Raw genomic sequence first — 14,921 nt, 5'->3', positions numbered from 1 at the left:
TGTGTGTGTCCAGCTCCATCCAAACCTCCTGTGTGAATTCTAGAAATGTATCTCACAGTGTGAGCTCTCACTACAAAATTAGTGACTGGAGTTTTTGGTAGACAGGGTGTCAGCCTTTAGCCTGACTGCACAGTTCTGCATCATCTTATTTTCCTCCAGTACATTGCTCAGCACTTAAGTGTTTTTTTCCTTTATCAGAAATGGTCTTTTTGACTCCACCAAATGTTTCTTTGGGGTGATACTAAAACTTAACAATAGTCAGGTTTTGCTTCAAGAGCAACAAATTGCTAAGAAGAAGAGAAGGAATAAATGAGTTTGGATCCGAGACTGTTCTCTTACCAGAGAGAAATATGTTTTCAGTCTCTCTGGGTTTATATTTCAGGGTCACAGCAGTTACACTGAGACTGCAGTGACACCAGCTCTGTATGAACATGCAATATCTTTATCAGAAATTGTGGAAAACTAGGGGTGATTTGAATACCTTAATTGTCTCCTGTCTCCTGTCAGGAAATTGGTTCCCAATGAATTCATTGCCATTCTCCAGGTTGATTTCCTTCCTGAAGTCTCTCTTTGGGATTAGCAGAGCCCAGTCCCAGGCTGGGTAGGCTGCTCCAGTGCTGTCTTGTCCCTCTGTGGAATACCTGATTTCCTCAGGAGAGAGCCCAGCAGCTCCTGCCTGCCCACTGCAGTTCCAAAGGAGCTGTGGCCAGGTTTCTCTGGGATCAAAAGCTGCCAGCAGCAGCTTGAACAGAGAGGCATTAATTGCCATGTGAGTTTGTGCTGCTGTGCTGAGGGGGAACATCTGTATCCCAAGAGCTTTGCCTCCTGTTTTAGGTCACACACTCCCCCACAGGCTGTGGCAGAGGGAGCGTTTTTCTCTGAATTAACTGTAACAGCAGAGAAAAAATGCAATCCTTGGCAGAGCTTAGGGTTTGCTTTGCCCCAAGGCTGAGGCTCCATTCATTTTGCTTTCCTGAAGGATTTTACAGGGCTGATGAGATGCCCAAGTGGTCATTAATTCTCTGGGTAGGTGAGGGGAAATTGCCTCCAGAATGGTGTTCACAGGAAAATGAATCCCTGCTCTTGCGTCACCAGAGAGGAGTAACGTCTGTGAGCTGGCAGGTAGGGAATGTAGGGAGAGAAATGGGTTTTAAACCTTGTCAGGGAATGCAGTGCTCATGGAGACAAAAAGCTGAACCACCATGTCCAGCAAAATGCTGTAGGCACTGGGTAATTTCCCCCTCTGTTCTGCCAGCATTGCTGTGCAGCCCTTTGTTTCTCCAAACCCGAAGCCTTTCAATCCAAACTGCTGGACAGAATGAAAATGTTGGGAGAATGCTCCTCTGCAAGTCATCCTTGGGAGTATTTTGCATAGAACTATTTCAAAATCTAGGAAAGTGTCCTCAATCCCTGCTGTGAGCAGAGCCCGAGGGAGGTGTGTGCAGACGTGAGCTGTGTGTGCCAGTGATGTTGGGAGCTGTGGGACCTGGCAGGCAGCCAGGGGGAATGCAGTGTGATGTGGAGATGGAGGATGTTGATATAAGATGGGGAGGGACCTGCTGCTCTGTCCCTCAGCATCCTCACTTCCAGCTGTCCTGGGCACTGTGCTGCCTTTTTTTGCTTCCACTGCTCCTGCAGCTGCAGAAGCCTGGATGGGAGGAGTGTTTTCTGTCTGGAAGAAGAGGCAGAGGCTGACATGGGGCAGGAGGATGATAAGAGGGGAAGGTAGATGAGGTTGAATCCAAGGGTGCCTGAGAAGATGTGAAGCAGGCTGGGGACAGGGGACTTGTGTCCAGGGGAAGTGATGTCCCCTCTAAGCAATTTGTAATGCCACTGAAGGAATGTGTTGTGTCCTGTCAAAAGGAAGCACAGCTTTGGTTTGCAGTTGCCTCCTTCTGCTGTCCTTCCAGCACTCCCTGCCTTGCCTGCAGCACCTGTCCCTGTGCCTGTGTCATGCTGGGCTGTGATTTTCCACCCCTGGCTGTGTGATGTGACCAGCTTTTCTCCTTCCAGAGCCTTATATCCTATGTGGACACAATCTGGGCCTGAACCTTACTTTTTCTGCACCTTGTACTTACCAGGGGACTTAGTGTGGGATCCGTGACAGGAGAATTGAACCCCTTGCAAGGGGTGAGTTTGTGGAAACGGACTAAATGCAGAGAAATCTGTCTTCATGTTGGATCCTTCATCAACTGAAATGAAAAACTCACTGTAAAGAGTTAGATCAAGGGGATTGCACTCCAGGGAGCTGGGTGAGGGCTGCCTTTGTACTGGCAAGGAGAGGAGCCCTGTTTGGCAGCATAATGGAGCAGCACAACTGTGACATTTCCCCATCTCAGTGTGTAAAGGTTGACTTTTTACTGTGCCAGGCAGGGAGAAGGGGGAACTGCTGAGAGGTGAGGAAAGGAGACTGGGATCTTGTAAAGGTGGGGAGTTACAGGTAAACCCATTTAGATCTGCCAGGACACAGATGTTTGGAAAGGTACAGAAGGATCCCTTTTCAAAAAGAAGGGATCTACAGAGGATTCTGTATAATCTGGCACTATGAAATTTCTCGTGGAAACAGGAGTGAGTTTTTCTTTTGGTGGTTTTCTTCCTTTTACAATAGAAACACAAGACACAAGGAACTGTTTGGACATAAGTCTAACTGAGAGGAAAGGGCTGTGATGCTGCTGTGGTTGTAACCACAAACTAACTGACAGTTTCCTGCTGCAAGTAACTTTCTATAGATCTAAACCTCCTTCATTTGTGTTTGTTTTTCTGTGCTGTTTAAATATCGGAGGAAGATTCTGTTGCTGCTAGGCTTCTGTTTTTTGACAAAGTCTTTGTTATAATTTTGGAGGATGGTGGCATGAAGACAGATCATTGCAGTACTGATACAAACTTAAGTGGAGTCCAGAAAGTTTCTGTGTTTTACAGTCTGGTTTAATGTAGAAGTGAAGCAGTAACACCATTGAATCGGACTGGTTTTGTAGTTACATTTGCATGTACAAAGCTCTGTTTATTTCTGAGGAGAAAAGATGTCATCATGGGAACCTGCCTGTGTGGCTGAGATGCTTCATGCGATATTTCCATGGCATCATTACTGGCTTCTGATTCTCCTGCCTCCTTCCCACCCTTCTCCCCTGTGATGTGTTAAATATCACAGCTGCAGAAATGAGGGCACGTTTTTCCCTGCTGTTCCCATTCCAGCTGGAAAACTTGGACAGAACCTTCCCTTGTGGTTTGTGATACTGTAAATAAAGGCTTGAGAGGTCACACGTTTTCCGTCTCAAGTTATTTTGATTCCAGAGCTGGAATGGGAGAGGAGGAGGGAGCAGAGGAATAAAAATAAAAACAAAAACAAAACCTCAAACTGTTGTAGCTTATTGTGGGAAAAAGAGCTCATTAATGCAAAGGGGAAGCAATTGGAAAAAAGGCCTTTGCAGAGAGGACTTAGTCTTTGACTGAAGCTGTGACTTGGATAATTAGGGTCAAAGATTTCAAAGGAATCTTCTATAAAGCTTTGAAATAAAAGTTCTCTACAAAGCAGACGCCCTGAACACCAGCTCCTGTGATCTGGGGCTGTTGCTGGGCAGTTGCTCTCTGCCTTAAAAGGTGCATCAGCCTGACTCTCTATAGGCATGTGGGTGAGTAATTTTACCTGTGTCCCTCTGAATATGGTTACTCATACTCTTAAATGTCAGTTAAGTGGGCTTTAAGTGTGGAGTTGAGAAGTTGTGGTTGTAGGTCTCACTGGCTGCGGTCGGGTGAGCCGGAGTCGCGTTCGCAGCCCGGGCAGCACCCGTGGACTGGGGGGTGGGAAACCTGTTTGCACATTTTATCAACATCAGTGGTGCAGTTCAGCCTGCTGAAAACCCCCACAGAATCGTGGCTGGTACTGCTGCTGTTCACAGCTGCTGTCCCACATCTGCAGGCTTGGGCTCCTCAGCTGTGTCCCTTCTCATGTTGGTGGTTGAGGCTGTTTGTACTCCCAGAAAACACTGTTTAGGCTTAACCTTGCTGTGTTTTCCTCTTTTGGTATTTGTATAATCATGTTTTGGACTGAGTAAGAAATGAGCTCAGGGCAAGGTCCACTGGGCTTTACTACTTGGTGGTGATATGCTGGGTGTGATGAATGTTGGTTTAGAGAGGAGACACTAACACTTGCTGGCAACCGTGTCGCTCACTTTAGTGGAGTTCTGAAGAGACCTTTTCCTAGTAATGATTTTTCTGTTGGCTTTTTTATCAAAACAGGATACAAAATGTGAATATAATTTGTCACTGTAGAACTCACATTGTACCTTGACACTACAGAAGTATTTCTTTTTCCATAAACTGTTATATTTATAATGTACAGCAGGAACAAAAGAGGAACATTCCACATCTAGATGTTAATCTCTGCACCGGGTAGTCTTTTGATTCAATAACTTTTCTTCCTTGATCTTCTTTTCCCGTTTTTTTTAACTTTAATAGGCACAGGACATATGGACATAAAAAATAATGGCCCAATTTCACCCCTGCTGTAGCTCATTGACGTCATTAAAGCTACAGCAGGGATGACTTGGCCCAGATTCTTTAAAAATAAGACCTGATGAACAACCTCTCCTGGAAAAGCTCTGTGGAGAAGGTTGTCCTGAGCACAGCATAGAGCAGATGTGATGCAACTCACCCTGACATTGGATACCATTCCCCTTGATGCTGTTCCAGTGAGATGCTGGACCCTTCCTGGAGGGGACAAAAGGCTGCAGATGTGTTCCAGATGTGCTTTTACCATGTCATAGCAGTGTGATGGAAAGGGGCAATGAATAAAGTGAGAGAAGGGCACTTAGGGCAGAGGCAGGGCTGGGTGGAAACCTCACTTGCTTGGAAGCTGTCTCTGCCTGAGGTCTGGGCTTGGCACATGATGAGGCAGAAGATGGAAATGTAGAGTTATCTGTGACAAACTGTTGCCCTAAGCAGGTTTTTAGGAAGATGGTTTAAGTGTGCTTTGCATTTTTGTACTTTTTCTTCACATCCTCTGCAATGTTTGGGTATTGCCACACAAGGATCACCATCTGAGTGTGGCAGTTCCTGGCATAAAAGAGCACTGCAAGGTTCAGTATCTCAGGATAGGTCTAAGGTGCAGCTGCTTTTTCAGGGCATATTTGCCTCCTTAGAACTGGGCATAGAAATAGAAATTCTAGGTAATGCAGATCAAAATGTGAAAGGTTCTCAAGAGCTGTTCACTATTTTCTGTTTAGTAAAATAGTGGTGGCTATTCATAGATGGTGACTCTGAAAATCTTCATGCTAACCTACAAAGTGAGTGTTTTACTCACTGTTATTTACAACTGCAGGGAGAAACACCCTTTAGAGAGCAATCAAACCCCAAAGCTGTATCTGAGGTGGGTGAATGCCTGATCACTTTTTGTACAGCCAGTATTCATTGCCCAGGGTATCTTTAATTTAACTGAATCCTTGGTGGTTATAACTGTGCCTGGCCAAGCCAGGTTCTCTTGCAGTGAATCCAAGAAAGCAGATAGTTCTTTTTCCAATGCCAGACTCTTCTGGTCCATTGAATATAACTGCAAGAACACATAGTTCCCAAGGAGGAAAATGCTTACTGTGTTTTTGGTGACAGCTGAAGCTAACTTGGGGGAGGGCAAGATGGAGCAAATGGCACTTGTCTGCTTATGAGAGCATGTTCGTTTTAAGGGAATTTGAGTTGGAAAGTTTTTTGCAGTGAAAAGCCAGAATAGTGTCAAAGTGACATTGACTAGTATAAATAGTGAAGGGAGAATTAAATCTTTAGAATATATTCAGTCCTTTGATTAGTCATCCAAAACTCTGCTGGTAAGACATTGAAAGAAATCTGGGCTTAACCTGATAAATGTCCTTCTAATGGTGGAACAAGTCAGAAAACCCAAGAATTTAATTCATGATACCCAGAGAGGTCATGCAGCAGCTGGCAGCAGACTGCTAAGGAAGAATATTAATCCTAGAGGAAACAGGGGGAAAAGGTAACTGAAAACTCGGCAGCCTTAAGGCCTTTTGGAAGTAAAAGATATTTGTTGTAATGCAGATAAAGGTGATTGGCTTATTTTATTGCACAGAATACACTCTTGCCTGATTAACTTTGATTGATTGCTTTGAAGTTCTCTTTCCTTGTATTGTCTTCAGCCATTTCAAGCTCCCCTATGTCATTGTGGGTTGACCTCTTTAGGATCTAACCCTGATTTTACTGGGGTTAAAAGCAAAATTTGATGTGTGTGAAAAGAACCTGCCCTGGGATTTGAAGTTAACCCCCACCATTTCTCTCTAACCAGACTGATGAGCAGCATGGATTGAATATTTCTGCCAGTTCCAATAAAACCTTGATGATTGCAGAGAAGGGTTGAAGGGAGGATTCTACCTGAGTAAAAGAATGTATGAAAATTTTAAATTGCATATCTTTGTGACTGACCTATAGCAGTTCATTTTCTAGATCCAAGACTACATTGTCATCAGTTTTAGCAGAGTAGAGAAATGATTAATTTCTGGGGTATACAGAGATCTTTCTTAATAATCAGAAGCATGTCATCTGCTTGAAAATACAATTTTTCAGGAAGGAGGGGAGCTGTAAATGGGCAGCAGCTCGTTGTTATGGATGCAGTCAAACAGAGCACAGGCATCCCTGTGAACCAAGCCCAGCTCCCTCTCTGTGGCACTCAGGCAGTGCTGGGAAATGATGAGCTACAGCCAAGTCTGGTTCCTCTGCAGCTCAGCACGTGGATGTCACGCTGCACACACATCCCTGGGCTGCAGGAGGTTATCAGGGAGATAACCTGGCTGAACCCCAGCCACTTGTGATGGTATCTCAGCTTCACAGCCTCCAGTGGAAACTCCAGGAAATTCCAGTTCCTACTGAGGCAGTGTTGTGTGTGTTAATCCCTGTGCAGGGGCTGTGAGGGGAGAGGAGGATTCACCAGCCCATGCACTGACAGACCCATGTACCTGTTTTGTTTATGAAGAGTTAAGAGTTGAAATCAAGATGCAGATCAGGAGCCCTCTGAGTACCTAGAGAAAATCCTTTGACTGTGGTTCCTGCATCATCCCAGCAGTTTATTAAAAAAATAGAAAGAAAAAGAGGGGGAGGCAAATACCATCTGTATTTATTCAGATTAAAAAGGAGAGTGGGGATGGAGCTGTAGGGTGAAGGGGAACTGTTCAGTGCTGAAGCAGAACTTTCAATTTATTTGATGGGAAATTTTAATCTTTTCTGGATGATTTAGCTGTTAAGCTCTAGACTCACTTCAGCTCATCACCTGCTAAGTGCTTTGGTTCCACTGGGTACTCTCAAGTCCCGTGGAGGCCCATGAGGTTCAGCTTTATTCCTAAGAGCTCACAGAGGGTAGGAAAGAATGAGGTAAAGGAAACTTTAAAAACAGTTTGTGTTTATAAAAGAACAAAGAAAATAACCTTGAAATTAATTTGAGCTATCCCCTTGATCAATGACTCTACTTTGTCCACTAATTCTTTTGTATATATAGCTAGAATACAGCCTACCAATAAAAGTTCTCTTCGTTTCTTACTATTTTGAGGTTTATTTTGATGGATTATGTTTCTAGGTAACAGTTGAAGGTTATTTCTGGGAAATGCTGCCAGAATGTTTATTAACATGTGACTAGACCCAGGTAGAGTCCCTTGAGAAAATCTGGCTCTTCTGTGCACTCTCAGCAAGGGGCAGTGACTGTGCTGAAGGGTGAGAGTCCTCCCCGTTCCCTGCCCACGCTGGGCCTGGAAATAACTCTGTCAATAGTAGAAATGTCACAGCAGGAATGACTCGCTGGATGTGCCCAATTCCGTTTATCTAAATGAGCTGTGATCCTGGATTTAATGTGCTGTTTCATAGTTAAGATAAGAGTCACATGAATTAGATTATTGTTGGGGAAAAAAATAGAGGGGTTCTGATAGAAATACTTCTGTGGGAAGTTTGGAGAGCATTAGCAAGTCTTTTTACTTTTATGAACAGCAGTGGTCAAAGCAGTTTCCTGCAAGAGATGCTTTCCACATGATAGGAGCTCTAGTCATTAAAAAAGCATGAATTGGATTAAGAAGTGTAGGGTTATTTTAATTTGCCTTTGAGTCTTCAGATGTCAGTGCAAGCTTTAATCAGCAGCTGTGCCAGTGAGGAGCCACCTCGTGAAATGGAAAGGGAGGATGTGGGCAGAGAAGCTCCTGGCTGAGTGGTTCAGGTTCAGGGGCTTCCCTGCACCCTGAAGGGTCCTGCCCAGCAGCTTCTCAGTTCTCCAGGATGGCATGAGCCCTCATGACCCTTTTGTGGCCTTGTCAGCAACAGCCAAAGGTGTCCCTGTGGTTTGTGGAGCTGAGGGGCAGTCGTGTGGACAGTGGGGTGGGTACCCAAGAGCACTCCTGCCTCAGTGTGAGACTCCTGGGTAAGATCATGTGGCAGAGGTGGTACAAGCCTTGTGACATTGGCAGCTGGCTGTCTCCTGGGCAGTTGTCTGATGCCTTTCTTTCAGGTGGACTTCAAAATACTGTTTCTTCTTCCTTCTGGGAGCTTTCTCTGCATGTGAAACAAACTCCTGGAGCCCTTTGTCTTTAGTTTCATATCACCCTTATGGCCTATGGTGCCCCTTGCTTTGAGCACCCATCTGTGTTCCCCAGGGTTCAGTGGGAGATACAGCAATGACAAATGTTAACAGCTCAAATTCTTCTTTCTGTGTGTGCTTAATAAGCAAAACATCATCTGTGTTGTTTCAGAGGCAGTGATGAGCAGTTCTCTCCTTCCCTGTGTTCTCAGGGCACGGATGCTCAGTTTTGGCCCAGTACCAGTGATTTTGTCATGAGGAGGTAGAAGCAGGAGGCACAGAGGGTGTCCCTTCTCGAGGCCATGGTGGGTACAGCAGTGCTGAGCTTCTGATAACCCTGAGGGGAAGGACTCTCCCAGCACTGTGACTTTGCTGGGGCATTCTTAATGCTCATTTCTGAGTGAATGGCTGTGTTCTGCAGGTCATGGTCAGGGATAAGGCATATTCCCTGGACAGGGTGGCTGGAAGTGCAGGAGGTGGGGCAGCAGGAAGCAGTTTTGTGATCCTGAGCTCTTGTTGGTAGAAAAGTTGTGCTTGTTCTTATTTCTGCTCTGGCTCTGTGCTCTTGGCAAAGCTTGTGTTTAATTTTGTGAGATATTCAGGGCAGTACCTGCCATCTCTCTAGACAGCTGCACTCATTCCTCTTGTTATCACCATGGCTGTTCACTGGTGATAAAGGAGAAGCAGAAGAGGAACCAGGATCCTGATACTTGGGTACAGGGCAATGCTTTCATTTGAATTGTCTCTTGTAGCAGAGAGAGTCCAGGCATGGTGGGGATCTGCTTCCTTGAAGATCTGAAATACACTTTTATTGACTACTCAAACTTTGAAATCATGATGGGACAAAGTAGCAAAACCATTGGAAAGCTTTCCTCCCTCCCCACATCTTAGTGCTGTCTTCATAGCTGCCTCTTATGAATCGAAATACCCCCTGTGCCATTCCCTTTCTTTAATATAAACTTGTCTCTACTGCAAATAAATACATTTATTTAATATCTCACTTGCCTGAAATCAAGTGGCTCCAGTGTTTCCAAACTCACGTTGCTGGTAGCACAGGGGGATATTTTGCCCAGCAGAGACACAGATGTGCTGCTGCTGCATTGTCTGTGCTGTGACCATCTGACATTGGCCTTCCTTTTGCACAAGAGCAGGATCTGGTAACTCACACTACCAACCTTTCATAATCCTCCCTGCCATGCTGATTTAAGGGAAAGTGTCAATTTTACATCTCCTTCCACCCATCACACACCCCATGACTGTTCCACTTACCAGCTCTCCTTGCCTGTGGAATCTGCCTCTTTTCCTTATCACTGCTGCCTGGCATCAAAGTGCAGCTTGGGGGAGTGCAGAGTGCCTGCTGCTTTTGCTGAGGTGTTCCTTGGGCTATTCCCAGTCACCCCTGAGCTGTGGGGTGCTGAGGAGTACCCCACAGCTCCTGAGCAGGAGCTGATGTCAAAGCAGAGGAGTAACTCTGGCCAGGGGCTAAACTGCATCAAGCTTTCGGAGATTAGGCTGATTGCAGATCTCTCATAAATAAATCTTTCTGTATTAATAAGTAAATGCCTGCAATAGTTGCATTATTACAGTTCATGGAAGCTTTCAGAAAGGAAAATTTCCTGAATGAGCCATTTCTGCAGTCTCAGCTGGCTTTTAAAGACTGGTGTCATTAATTGAATTTTGGCTTTTCCTCTGGAATGGAGACTGTGCTTTTTGCTTGAGCATATGGTTGATGTACGTGAAAGAGAATAGGAGATAAAGTCTTCAGAGCTACTTGAATGGCTTCTTTGGCCATCTGGTTACTGGGAAGAGTGGGCAGCCTTTCAGTGGGGCTGCCTTATACTTGAGTCTTTGAGGTGTGAGGCTTTCCCCACTGAAGCCCATGTCGTGGTTGTTGGCTGGCTGTAGAGACCTGGCTGCTTGTCTGCTGCTGACTCATTCTTCCTGCAAAATTTCTCATAAAACCACAAAATACGGTCTATATATTACAAGTAGCCAGGTTTTCTACAGGGAATGATACTTGTTGGAAATCTATCTTGACTAATTCAGAGCATCGCAAATGTAATAATTAAGTGTTCCTTAATTTCCATACTCATTTGGTGGGGAGATAATAGCTTCTTTTTTAAAACTGGGCTTTGCCTTTTGAAAATACTCTGACCAGTGTTACAAAGAAACCATATTGCAGCCCACCCTTAATAGCCCCTGATTAGAGGGTCCTTTGTGAAGTGTTGTCTGTTTCTGACATAAATTAATTAATATGGAACCAGCAAAATTCCTATGGAAACAAAACAGAAGTGAATTTAATACCAGATGAATGTGTGTTTTGGGCTGTGAAAGTGATCATGAAACTCATTTCTTAGCAGGACCACTAGAAAAACAAACAAATCTACAGAGATGTGGTTGCAAGCCTCAGCTAGAAATGTATGTTTGTGGATATAATTAAACTTTAGTTAATAATGTATTGTCCTCAGTCTTGGCAGAGAGCTGTACTTGGGCTGTGGCTACACGTCCAAAGCATTTTTACCAGATTAACTTCCCTGTGCAGCCTGGTCAGGAGCTCTCAAAGCACTTCCAGCTCTCCAGTGGCTGCTCTGCATCTCTGCTCCTCTCTCAGCTCTGCGAGCCCATGAACCCTTTCCTGTGGCCCTGGGTGGCTGTCCCTGTCCCCGTCCCAGACCTGCTCTGGGGGAGGCAGGGTGTAGCTGGAGAGGCTCAGCAGCAGCCTGAGGAAGGGTGCAGTGTGTGAGGGTGATGCTTCCTGATTCACTTTTTGCATTGCAAATCCTGTTTCGTAAGTAAGCCGCTTCCACCGATACCTTAAACGATTTATTGTCTCTCAGGGCTTTTCTTCACCTGGAAAAAACCAAAATATCATCAGTGTCTTTGAAACCTCAGTGCTGAGCATTATATGATTAAGTTGTACTTTTGAAGTGACGGGTTTGGGCATATAATTTTCATGACCATCTTTGCTTTCAGGGGTCATAAATACTGGTTTCAGCTGTAATGAAGTGCTGTGCTACTTACTATGTTCTTATCGTTGTGTGTGTCTTTTTGTTTAAATTACTAAATCACAGTGGCTATGGCCATAATAATGTGGTTGTTTTATGTCTTGGAACAGGGGAAAATAATTTTATTTAGTTGGAATAATGTAATTGTAACGTGCCTCTGGGTTAGAGTTAAAGGGGGAGGTGGTGCAGGTGGCTGGCAAGGCAGGGCTGTTCTCTGGATGATTTTCTGCAGCAAATTCCACAGCCCTGGAGTGGCAGCACATTTGTTTTTAATGGAACAACTTGTGAGCAAACACTGGGATGTTTATGATGACAAGGAAAGCACTAGAAAAATAGAGGCTATAAAATCCCACTGGTTAAGGGCAACACATGGATAATTGGCTCAGTCAGGTGCATCTTGGGGGAGGGGATGTGGATCTGAGATCTGGTCTAAGCCATTACCGGCAAAACAACTTGAGCTCTTTGCACCTCTGAAGGCTGTCTGTAGGGGAGGCAGCTCTGCCTGGGTGGTTTTGTGAGGCAAAGTGCCAGGGAAGGACTCAGAGATCTGATGGAAACTGCTTTAGAGATAAGGTGTTTATTTCCCCTTTTGAAGGGAAAAGATGTGTGATGGTTTCTTGAATCGGGATGACTGCACCAATTCAGATCCAATTTGATAAATGAAGTATAAAGGCCCAGTGAATGACCTTCTGTAAAATACAAGAGTGCCTGAACTATTTGTTCTCTAAATCTTGCTTCTCATCTCTGTATTTCCTGCTCATGCTGTTCATTAGTCTCCTGTGCCCTGTTGTTTTGGGGCTGATAATGGATAGCTGAGTGGTGATGCTGAAAACAAAGCTCCTGTATAAATAACCTGCTTTTCTCAGCATCAATTCTTGTGGGTATGGGGCACATACCCACACACTTTTTTTGGTGTTTGTAGCTAGTCCCTGACATGTATTAGTGTTCCTTATGTAGCCTCTCGAAGTCCAGTTGATTGAGACATCTCTTCCCCTGGTGAAAGCTTACACTGCTGTGGCTGCACACAGACTGTGGTTTATTTCCAAATGAATCATGAGGGTTTTACAAGCTGTAAAACTTCTCTGGAGAGCTTAAGGGTGTGACCAGCTTACAAGCGTGGGTGATTTTTTTTTTTTCCTTTTTTTTTTTTCTTTTTCTGGTTCAGGGCTGAATATGTCCTCAATATCTGTTTGATGTTTTAGCTTGCCAGCAGGATTTGTTTTTCCTTCACATGGGATTCAGCACAATCCCAGAGTTTTGTGGCTGCCTCCAAAGTTTTGCTGGGACTCCCTTGGGGACTCAGTGTAGGGAGTGATAAAACTTCATTAATGTTCCTCCAGCCAGTGTAAACCTTTTATGATCAATAAGCTTGTGCATTTGGAGAACAAAATTGCTCATTTCTCTGGCTTGGCTTTGCTTAAGGTAAATGTGTCTTTTTGCCTTCCACAGCAGCTCTTTGGCCAGGCCTGGGGAGGAAGATTTTACCAGTCCAGCTTAGTCCAAGCCACTTCTCTCCCAAGCTGTTCTCCTGTCATTCCATGGGTGGTGGAAGAGCCCTGCAGAGGTGATTGTGGGTTGGCAAAGCTGGTTCCTTTGGGTTCATCCCTTGACCTGCTGGGCTCTTCTGGCAGGGGGGTGACAGCTGGGAGGTCTGGGATGTTCTCTACCACTGCCTGGACTTGGAATGTGTGAGCAGCCCTGGGGAGAGCTGGCACATCCACGCTTGGCTCTGGCATGTGTGCTAGGCTGGGAAATCTGGAAACCAAGGGTGTTTGCAGTAGTTGGAGTTCTGGGTGGAGGCCTGTAGGAGCATTTCTTGCACAGTGTCCTGCAGGGCTCATCCCAGGCTCCTGCAGCTGGTCCCTCTGCTCTGACTCAGCCTTGGCTGCCCCAAAGAGAGACTTTCTCCAGGGCAGGGCACTGGCCAAGAAATCTGGAGCTGGCAGTGATATGGAGCTGGCAGAGGACAAACCACGCTGGTAGGAACTGTCAGGAGCTCTGGGAAATAGAAGGGAATTTTTTTTTTTTTTCCTTTTTCATGCATATGCCAAGGGTAGGTGGTTCAGAAGGGGAATACCTGGCACATTATGATGCCAACTTACCCAGCTGCCCTAACAGGATACTTTTGCCAGGAACCTTTGGACCTTTTCTTCTTGGTGTAAACAAAATCAAATAAAATACTTGTTACTATAAATAAAATGAGTATGATTACCTGGAGTCTCTAGAGGCACCTCACATGGTCAGCATTTGTTCCTTTCTGCCTCTGCCAGCAATTACTGGAGAAAGAGGGAACCATCAGTGTGCACAGGCATCAGCCAGGCAGCATGGAGGCTCATAATAACTTTCTTCTATGATAAAGGAGATATTTTTATAGTCTGAATTTTTTATTTTACTTTCCCCCTAGTGGGAGAGAATTACTGGTGATGATAGTTGGTAGAGCAGCTCCTGTTGGGAAGCACTGAATGGAGGAAGGATTTATTGAAGGGAATGTGCTGCGAATTCCTTTATAACGCACATTTTTTCTTTCCCCTTTATTTAAAGAGGTTGTTTATAACTAAGAGACCATTAGCGCCCAGGAGGTAATTTTGTTGTAGCAGTACCTTATTGAATGAAAGCTTGGTAGTCTGTTTCTGGATGGAAGCCTTGGGAACAGCTCCTATGTAATGCTGTACCTACGGGTTTTTTTTCATTTCTCCTTTTTTCTACTTTAAATTGCTGTTGGTGCCGTTCCTTCCCATGTAGTTGAATGAACAGCTTTGTGAAGTACATGTCAGCATTTGAATTATGCTTTTCATTTACTGTAGCCAGTTCCAGGCCTCTCCTTTCACCCCCAGGGTTTCTAGAAGGTTTCTTGACAAATCTCCCTTTTCACCCCCAGCAGCCCAGAGACAAGAACCCAGGGGCTCCTTTGTGTGCTGCTTGGCTGCTTTGCCTGGCTTGCTGATGCTGTTAGAGAAATTATGTGATTTTTGCAAATGATACTAAAATTAGGGTGTGGCAGAACTGTGCTCTGAAGAGTCCTGCTCAGGTTACTGCCCACAGCTCTGCCTCTGCTAAGGAGCAGTCAGAATTTATCAGTGTAAAACCTTCTATACCAAGGGAGTAAACAGCACAGATTAACTGGTGCAGGATGCTGAGCACTCAGCTTCCCTTGTTGTGTAAAGTGGAGTTTGTTACTTCTGGCTTGAATACTGACCTCATAATCCTATGTCTAAAGCACCTGCCAGTCATTCCCCACTGTAGCAGTTAAGAGATAAGAGAGAGAAGTGTATGGCAAAGACTGAGGATCATTGCAAGAGCTGTGTTCCTGTTTGGTTTAAAATAATCTTTCATGTGATCAAAGAAAGGGTGATGTGTTCCTAATT

General features: G+C 44.8%; 1 protein-coding gene across 9 annotated transcripts in view; it reads left to right on the top strand.

The window, feature by feature from the left end:
- Positions 1-14,921, top strand: part of PITPNM2 (phosphatidylinositol transfer protein membrane associated 2) — a 125,689-nt gene that overhangs the window by 15,615 nt on the left and 95,153 nt on the right. The window lies entirely within an intron of this gene.

Source organism: Haemorhous mexicanus, chromosome 19, assembly GCF_027477595.1.
Source record: "Haemorhous mexicanus isolate bHaeMex1 chromosome 19, bHaeMex1.pri, whole genome shotgun sequence".
Lineage (NCBI taxonomy): Eukaryota > Metazoa > Chordata > Aves > Passeriformes > Fringillidae > Haemorhous > Haemorhous mexicanus.
The sequence above is the reverse complement of the archived record's forward strand: the minus strand, read 5'-3'. Positions and strand labels throughout refer to the sequence as shown.